The sequence below is a fragment of the Diceros bicornis genome, chromosome X, assembly GCF_020826845.1.
Source record: "Diceros bicornis minor isolate mBicDic1 chromosome X, mDicBic1.mat.cur, whole genome shotgun sequence".
Taxonomy (NCBI): Eukaryota; Metazoa; Chordata; class Mammalia; order Perissodactyla; family Rhinocerotidae; genus Diceros; species Diceros bicornis.
The window spans coordinates 133,866,633-133,876,050 of NC_080781.1; the positions used below are offsets into that span (position 1 = coordinate 133,866,633).

Sequence of the window (9,418 nt, forward strand, 5' to 3'; positions counted from 1 at the left end):
ATCCTCTATGTAACTTCAGGGTTGTATCACAGGTCCCAGTAGATTACAGGTGCAATCAGACTCAACTCACAGCCCATTTGAAAAACAGAGAGTGTGTTGAAGACTCCCAGGGAGGGGTGACCAGGTGTCTAAATGTCACAGTCCAAAGTAACCTTTTCCATGAAAAGGGCTGTGGCTCTCCGACAGGATCGAGGGGGACCTCTGCAGGGAGTAGGAATGCTCTGTGTCAGTGAGGAGGGCAGGAGGTTCTGTGCAGCCTTCAGAGGAGGCAGCAGGGAAGACCCTGTCAGCTGATGAGGTTCCAGAGTTGGGCAGGAGGGCACTCGGGGGAAGACCAGGGGAAGGGTGCTGTCATGCAAGAAAGAGCTGGGACTGGACAGAAATGGTTACACCTGGAGAAGTCAGCTCACAACAAGCCTCGGACCATGCCCAAATTGTATTTGATTCTCATTGTTGCCTTCCTTCCTTGAGCCTGATTTCACTACCTGGGCCTTAGGGTCCTAATTTTGTCACCTGAGAGACATCATGTAGTACTGAGAAGAGAAATGAACGACGAGTCAGAAGGTTGGCGGTGGCTGGCATGGGTGGGAGCAGCGTGGGCTCTAGATGAATACAGAGCAGGGTCTAGTCTCTGCCCTGTCTCTTACTAGCCATGTGATCCTGGGAAAATCAGCAAGCCCTATGAGCCTCTGGCTCTCCCTCAGCGAATGCAGTGGGTTGGTGAGCCCTGTCTTGTAGGACTGCAGGAATGTACGTGATGTACGGAAAGCACCTGGCACAGTGCCTGGTGTGTATGGGAAATTTGAGGACTCGCAGTTATTTCTAGTTTGTCTTGATCCTAGACCCTTCCACTCTTTCCTCTGGCATTTTGTTTCTTTGTTATCCAGGTCATATTAGAGAATATGCAGCTCAATAGGACATGGAATAGCTATCAGCCAAAAAAGAAGTTCCATAAATAAAACTCAGTAAATCTTCCCAATTAGAGGATATATGTGAATATTCAGGGGGAGTCTTCCCAGCTGGATGGAACGCAAACCTAGAAATAGAATCAAGGACCAACTCCTTCCCTCTCTCCAAACTACTCTTCATCCAGACCATGGTCATCCAGACCAACCATTCATTTCACCCCCACCAAAAATCTAGCCCTTGATTACAATTGGCCAAATTGAACAAAACTTTAAGATTAAAACCTAACATATGCTGTGAGCCCTGGCTCTCTCAGGCCTGGGAAAGGAATGCCAGGCCACTGACTTCTGGGCATCACCTCAAAGGAATGTGACCGTATTTCTCAGGAAATACTTGCAGATGATGGATATAAAACATCTGGTTCTTCATTGTTGTTCGACTGAAGTGACACACCATCTGTGAGTCTGGCCGCTGCCACCACCCAGCTTCATTACAATCACCTCCCACAGGTGGAATTACAGTTTCCCAAAGCCCAACACTGCCCTGGCTTGGGGCATTTACACTTGAGTACACTGGGACCGCACCACTGCTCACCTTCTTTAGCTTGTTCTGGGGGGGACACCTCACCACCTTCCTTCTAGGACTGTGGCTCCTAGACTGCCATTCTGTGGGTGGGGGGCGTCCTGCTTACTCTCCTTTCCCAACTACTAACACAGGGCCTTCCAGAGAGCAGCGGCTCAGCAAAGCCGCTGGGGAAGAAACAAGCCAGTGAGCATGGGTCTTATTTACTCAGATGAAATTTCTCCTACTTTCTTTAATAACCCAAGTCAATCTGGGTATACGTATACTTTTTAGCTTGATAGAACGACAGAAGACACAGGATAAGAAGCCAAGAATTAAGTACCTTCTACATTTACTTCTCTATTTCTTGACCCCATCAATTTGACTGGTAAATTCTTTCACATTTCCAAGGAAATTCCTGTTCCAGTGCCGTGTCACCTAGTTCAGATCACAGACCATAATGGACGGTGTCCCAATTACTTTTACAAAATAACAAAACACTTCTTGGACTGGATAAGTACAAATTCTTATGTGGTCGATGTCATTCCCAAACTTAGATGCTGAAGCTAATTAAACCTTTTATTACAAGGAACAGCATTTGAAAAACTCCTAAAGGAAACCAAGATCCATCTCCAAGATCCATCATAGAGAACAGGAACCCAAAGACACTATCCACCTTGTCTCCCCACCTCGCCCTGGCCCTCCACTACTTAGGACGCTGACTGCTCTCTCTTGAAACACAGAGTGAAGAAGCGGACTCACTTCATGCCCGGCAGGAAAGGTGCTGGACGTGGGCCTGGACCATGCCCAGCTGCAACTCTGGCTCAGGCCCCCTCTTCCTCATCGCTCACAGCCTCTTCAGACAGGTGGAGGAAGGAACTGGGATCCGTGCTATGGACCCTGAGCAAATACAACAGGACTTTCATCTTGCTGGTTTCAGCGTGGGCCCTGAGACTCCACAGGAACTCGTAGCATGCAGGATCGCTGGCGGGCACCTGCCGGTACTCCACGTACAGTTCCTGCACTCAAACTTTGGTGAGGAGCTCCCTGGGCTCCCCGTAGATGAAGTGCTCCATCCTGGCACACACCCCCATGACACTCGGCGCTTCCCAGACGTCCTCCTCAGGGGCGCAGTTGCCCTCCAGGAGGTTCACGCCCAGGAGCAGCACCAGGAGGCCGGTCTTGGGCATGCTATGCTCACTGCCCATCATCTCATCGTTGGTGAGGCCCAGGGTGGCGACCAGGATGTAGGAGTGGTCGCTGGGGTCCACTTCCTTCACATCAACGCCAAAGACCAGCTTCATGCACTCAGAGGCTTGGCTGAAGATCACAGGGAAGTGGTCCTGGTAATCTCTGATGACCAGATTCAGCATTTCCACCTTTGTTGTCGGCTCCTTTGTGTGATACTTGAGGAGCAGGAACCCCACCAGGTCAGCCATCTTCAAATGTAGTGCTTCTTGGAGCGAGGACTTGGCGTCTTCCGGGTCCTCCCAGGTGCTTGCTCCCTCCTCATCTTGCCTGCTGGAGGCAACGCCTTCAGATGGGCTCCTTGGAGTGGCTGCCATGGCAGTGGGGGAGGGCAAGGCACCCTGAGGGCTCTGGGGAGGACTTGGGGTCACAGCAGCAGCCACCTCCTCCAGGGTGCCCAGGAACAGGACAGAGAGGGAGGAGGAGAGGGAGGAAGAGGAAGATGTTGCCTCCTCCTCCTCAGCCCCGGACAGCTGTGCATCCACCAGGCCCTGGGCCTCTCTTGGGTCCTAACAGTCTTCCTCACACTTCCAGAGGTCACTCACCCGGCCTAGAAGCATGATGACGCGTGTCTGGCAGCCAGCCGGAGCGTTGGCAGGAGGTGACCAATGGGGACCCAGGGGCCTGGGGGAGAGAGGGAGTGTGAGCGGCCTCAGCTGAGAGATGCACCCTTGGTGGCTCTGACAAAGGCGACTTACAGGTCTCCTCTTTAGGGGTGCTCTCAACTTCACAGGGCTTTGTCCTCCTGGGTGGACTGTTCCCTAAGAACCTGTAGGAGAAAGTGAGACGGCACCTGAGGGTGCACCCAGAACAGCCCGAGGTTCTGGGGATGACAGCGGGGTGGGGAGGGCTCGGGTGCTGTGGGGTCTGCTCGGTTCTGGCATGGGGGAGCCCCTGGGTACACATTCAGGGTGTGTACCTCACCTTGACTCCTGGTGCTGCCTGGGCCTCCTCTGCTCTGTGACCTGAAGACATGAGCCTAAGAACAAGGCCTTCACCTGCGGGTTCCTGGAGGCCCTGTAAGAGGAAACGAGGGGGCACCTTAGGGTGCAGACTGCAAGCAGAGCCCTGGGCCCCCACTGCTGACAGGAGGGGCATGCCGGACTCTGTGAGGTCCACACTGTCCTGGGGTGGGTGGTCCCCTCTGTGCTCACTCAGTGACCTCACCTTTCCCCTGGCAGGCCCTGGGCCCCACCCCTCTGCTGCCCTGAGGCAAAACTCTCAGAACAATACCACACACCCCTGAGACTGAACAAAAGGAAGTGAAGGGGCCCCACATCAGGCCACACCTGCCCAAGGGCTAACAGGAGGCACCAAGGGACAATAAGGGGTGGCCAAACTCTGTGGGTTCCATGTGTCCTGGGATGGGTGGTCCTCTGAGTCTTCACCTTGACACTCTGCAGGGCCTGGGACAACTCCCTCTGTTGACCTGAGGCCACCCTCCTTAGGCAAAGGCCTCATCTCCCAAAGACACGGGAAGAGGAAGTGAGGGGGAATCAATCCACACCCCGATCCCAGGTCTCACCACGGCAGACAGAAGGGTAGAGGAGGCCTGGACTCCGTGTGTCCTGCTGAGTGTGTGGGTGGGAGTTCCCTCAGTCCTAACCGTGACGCCTGCCAGGGTCTGAGACCATGCCTCAGCTGACGTGAGTCCAGAGCCTCAGACCAAGGCCCTCGCCTTCCCGAGACCACTGGTCTGGAAGTGAGGAGGGCCTCAGCCAGACAGGCCCTGCCGGGGGGTTTCCAGGGCAGACAGCAGGGGTAGGCCAGATTTCTGAGGGGCCCCCTCTTTGTCCTGGGGATTGGGGTACACTCACTGCTCCCTCGGGGTCCTCACCTTGACTCTTGGCGAGAACTGGGATTCTTCTCTCAGCTGACCAGATGTGCTTCCTCAGATGACCAGGCGTCTTCCTCTCAGACCAAGGTCCTCACCTGCCTGAGGGCTCTGAGAGAAACGGGAGGAGGCACCACATCCACGCCCATCCCTCACCCCCCACATCTCCCACCAGGATCACAAAAGGCTGGCAGAGGGGACCAGCCCTTCTGTCCTGGGTGGGGGTTCCCTCAGACCTCCTGTAGTTTATTCCTCTTTTCTCCTGCCAGGGCCTGCCCTTCTTCCCGGCCCCCCACATGGGATAGCTGACATCTCCCTCTGAGCAAGACCTCTCCTCCCTGAGGACTCCCCAAATTCCTGCCCATGGTAGAAGTGAGCATGCCATTGAGGACCACTGCCGACTGTTCCTTCCAGGGCTGAGAACGGGGGATAGCAGGACTCTGTGCCGGCCTTTCTTTTCTGAGTTGGAGGGGGTACGTTCAGTCCTCATGAAGGGTCCTCACCTTGACACCTGACAGATCCTGGGACTCCTGCCTCTGCTGACCTGATGTCACCACTCAGACCAAGGCCTCAGCTCCCTGAGATGCCCCATCCCCAACCACGTGGCAGAAGTCAGAGCAGGGTACATCCAGCCATCCATGTTCGGGGCCTCCCGGGGCTGAGAATAGGGGAAGCTGGCCTCTGTAAGGTCCTTTCTCCATTGGGGTGGGGGGAACCTCCATGCCCTCCGTTCCTCCCAAAGGGTCTTGTCTTGAGTCCTGGCAGATTCTGGGACTCCTTCCTCTGCTGACCAGATGTGGCTGCCTCTGCTCACCTGACACTGTCCCTCAGAACAAGGCCTCACCTCTCAGAGAGCCCGAGGCAGAGGTGAGTGAGGATGCACCACCTGCTGCCACCCCTGCCTGGGGTCTGCAGGGGTGATGGGGGCAGGGCCAATTTCAGTGAGGTTGTCCTCCGGCTGGGGAGGGAGTCCCCTCAGTGTCCTCAAGGTATTCATACTTACTCCTGGCCAGGCCTGGAACCATCCCTTCTGCTAACCTGAGGATGCATCCTGCAGGCCAAGGCCACCATCCCGCTGAGACCCCGAGGAGGAAGAGGACAGGCCACTCTCCTAACATCCTGCCTGGCCTCCAGGGACTGACCACGGGGCAGATTTCTGTTGGGGTCACCTATGTCTAGGCTGGGGGTCTACTCAGTCCTCCCTGGGGGTCTAGGGACTCCACCCTCTGCTGACCTGAAGCCACATTCCTCACCTCCTGAAAACCCCCGAGCAGGAGGCAGCAAAATGCCTCCTCCGGTCATCCTGCCCTGGGGCCTCACCAGACCAGCACAGGGCCACAGGATCCCTGTTTGTCCTGGGGTCCAGGGTCCCTCAGGCCTCCCTCAGCATCTCCCCCTGACTTCCAGCAGGCCCTGGGCCGTCCCCTCTGCCCCCCTCAGACCCTGCTCCATTGACCAAGTCCCCGGTCTCTCTCAGTCCCGGATGCGGAAGTCGGAAATGCGGCCTGTGCTCATGGCGCCCTGGCGCCTCCCGGGGCTGCCGGCAGGGCCGTGTTTCTGTGGGGCCCCCTCTGAGGGAGGCCTCAGGGTCCTCCCCTTGAGCCCTGGAAGGTCCTGGGATCCTCCCTCTGTGGATCCGAGGCCCTCACTGGCCTGAGAGCCCTGGGGGAAGTCTGTGGAGGTCACCTCAGGCCACTAAGCACGGGGACGCCCAGGGCTGACGGCAGGGGCCGACAGGGATTGCCTGGGGCTCCTCGGCCCTCCCTCTGCTCCTCTCCGGAGCTCCCAGCAGGGCCTGGGCCCCGGCCTCTGCCCCCTGAGGCCGCTCCCCGCAGACCCAGGACTCCCCAGCAGGCTCCTCTGAGGACGAGGTGGGGGCGGGGAACTCTGCCTGACCACCCTGCCCCCTCCCCTTCCCCCAGGGTCCCTCAGGGCTGATGGCAGGGGCAGACCTGGACGCCGTGGGGCCAGGAGTCCTCCCTCCCGGGGCTACCTGGACGCCTGTCTGGGCCTGGGCTCCTTCCCTCTGCCGCCCAGGGTCCGGCCTCCCACCGTGAGGCCCTCGGCTCCCTCAGACCTCGGAGGCAGAAGCCAGAGGACGTCACATCCGGACACCATGGCTCGGGGTCTTCCAGGGCTGACGACAGGGGTGGAGAGGAGTCCGGATGTTCCCTCGGCCCCGCCCTCCGCTCCTCACCCTACTCTGCCCGGCCTGGGCCTCTAGCCCTCTGCCCGCCTGAATCTGCGCCCCTCACTCTCAGCTCTGACTCCCCTGGTTGTCTGAGGAGGGGGACGTGGGAGAGCGCTCTGCTGACAGCCCTGCCGGGGATCCCTCAGAACGCGCAGCAGGGGCGCAGGGGGGTTCTATGGGACCCTGTGTTCTGGGGCCGGGGGTGTCCTCCATCCTCCCTCGGGAGGGTCCTCGTCCACCCTGGCCGAGAAGGGCTGCCGTCCCAGGGGAGGTGCTGGGTGGGGGCTGCTGTGCCCAGGGCTGTGGGGGAGGTCAGAGAAGAAGCCCCCTTCCCGTGGGGTCTCACTAGCCAGGCCAACACCGCGAACCGTTCCTTTTCTGGGTTTCATTTGTCCTGAAGAGGCTGAGCAGCTGCAGGGGCTTCGCGATGGTCCTCCGGGTCTATGGTGACCTCGTGTTGCCTGGTTAAGTGCAGGGATTTTCACTTTTTAATCTTCCTTCCTAGTAAGAAATACATTGTACGTCTTTGCGCACTGCAGCGCTCCTGTATCTGTAACACATATGTAGCTTCTATGTGCGTATAGACTTGTGTGTGTCCATACCACGTGAATATGCAGATAAACGTGTATACAATCATGTATGTTTCTATTAAACTTTATAGATACATGTAGACTGTATATATATATGTGTATACTTCTTTTATGAAAGAATACCTTCTTTTTCTCTATGTGATTTGCCCCTATACTTGATATTCTATTTCCTTTTTTTTTTTTTTTCTGGGAAATATTCGCCCTAAGCTATCATCTGTTGCCAATCTTCTTCTCTTTTTTTTTCCCCTCCCCAAGGCCCTAGTAGATATTTGTATATTCTAGTTGTAGGTCCTTCTAGTTCTTCTAGGTGAGCCACCGCCACAGCACAGCTTCTGACAGATGAGTGGTGTGGTTCCCTGCTGAAGCACAGTGCATTGACCTTTAACCACTAGGTCGTCAGGGCTTGCTCGCTATTCTGTTTCTTGTCTATTCTTTGTACTCTATTAAAATGAGAATCTTTTGAAAGGCCAGTCCTCACCCACTAAGATGGTTTTAGGTGGTTATTGACACAGACTCAGGAGTCAAATGCCTCAATCGACCCGTCTTTCCTGCTGTCCTGGTTTTGCCCCAGGGCCACTGGCATGTGTGGTCTGAGGGCCTGCTTCAGATGTGTGCAGTGAAGGAGGAGCAGAAGTTTGAAATTTTTCCTCCTTCTCATCCTGTCATCTGCATCTATGCAGCCTACTACCCTACCACCCTGGCTGCCACTGCCCATGCCCCCACCCCAAATGCAAGTACTGGGCTCCCCACAGTCTTCTGCCTCCCCCAGGGCTTTCTCCTGTTTTGTTGTTTAGATATCCTTGTTCATATTGTGTGTTGTTTTCGAAGCCTTTATTTTTTTTAGAGCCTCTTAGGTGCCAAAGAAATAGGGAGAAAGGTACAGAGATTTCCCACTTACCCCCTGCCCCTACACATGCATAGCCTCCCCCATTATCAACAACCCCCACCAGAATGGAACATTTCTTATAATAGATGAACCTACATTGACACATCGTATCCCCCAATGTCCATTGTTTACGTTAAGGTTCACACTATGTGTTTTATGTTTTATGGATTTGGACAAATGTATAATGTCATGTATCCATTGTTCGAGCATCATCCAGAGGTGTTTGACTGCTCTAAATATCCCCTGTGCTCTGCCTATTGGGCCCTACCCTCACAACCCCCGGCAACCACTGCTCCTTTGACCATCTCCATCATTTGCATTTTCCAGAATGTTTGTATATTTGGAATCATACAGTAGGGAGCCTTTTCAGAATGGCTTTGTTCCCTTAGCGCTATGCCCTTTAAGGTTCTTGTCTTTTCGTGGCTTGATAGCTCATTTCGTTTTTGCACTGAATTGTATTCCATTATCTGGGTGTACCACAGATTATTTACCCATTCCCCTGCTGAAGGACATCTTGCTTGCTTCCAAGTTTTGCCAATTATTAGCAACGGTTCCCTAAATATCTGTGTGTAGGTTTTTGTGTGGACACACTTTTTCACCTCTTTTGGGTAGATACCAATGTGATTGCTGGATCATGCAGTGAGAATATGTATGTTTGGTTTTCTAAGTAACTGCCAAACCATCCTCCAAATTGGCTGTATCATTTTGGTCTCCCATCAGCAATGGATCTGAGTTCCTGCTGCTCCACATCTTCGACAACATTTGTTGATGTCAATGTACCAGATTTTGGCCATTCCAATAGGTGTTAGTTATTGCGTTTGTGCATGAGTTTCTGTGTGCCTCTTTGTGTGGGAGTGTGTTGTGTGTGTGTATTTGCCTATTTGTAGTTAATTTCATTCTCCTTTCTATAATTTTCCAGAGTATATTTTGGGAGCAGAAGCCAGGTCACCACACAGGCCATAGGTTATTTGTCAAGCCATGACAACACAGTATACTCACCACTCTGTTTCCTCACCCAGTGACTTAAGCCATGCACATTGGATTCTTAGAGGTGAGATGTCAGGTTTTGTGCCTTTGTGTTTTGGGTAGCGGTGGAGGTTTTCAAGTAGGAGCCACCCCCTGGAAGTTGGTTGCAGGAATTCCTCCACACCACCTACACCCTTAGGCCTTTGTACTAGCCCTTATTCCCCTCAGAAGTGTAA

The 9,418-nt window shown here is 54.4% G+C and overlaps 1 pseudogene; it reads right to left on the reverse strand.

Annotated features, from left to right (window-relative positions):
* Nucleotides 1-2,225: 2,225 nt before the first annotated feature.
* LOC131400383 (melanoma-associated antigen 8-like) lies at nucleotides 2,226-6,667 on the reverse strand (annotated as a pseudogene).
* Between the last annotated feature and the right edge of the window lie 2,751 nt (nucleotides 6,668-9,418).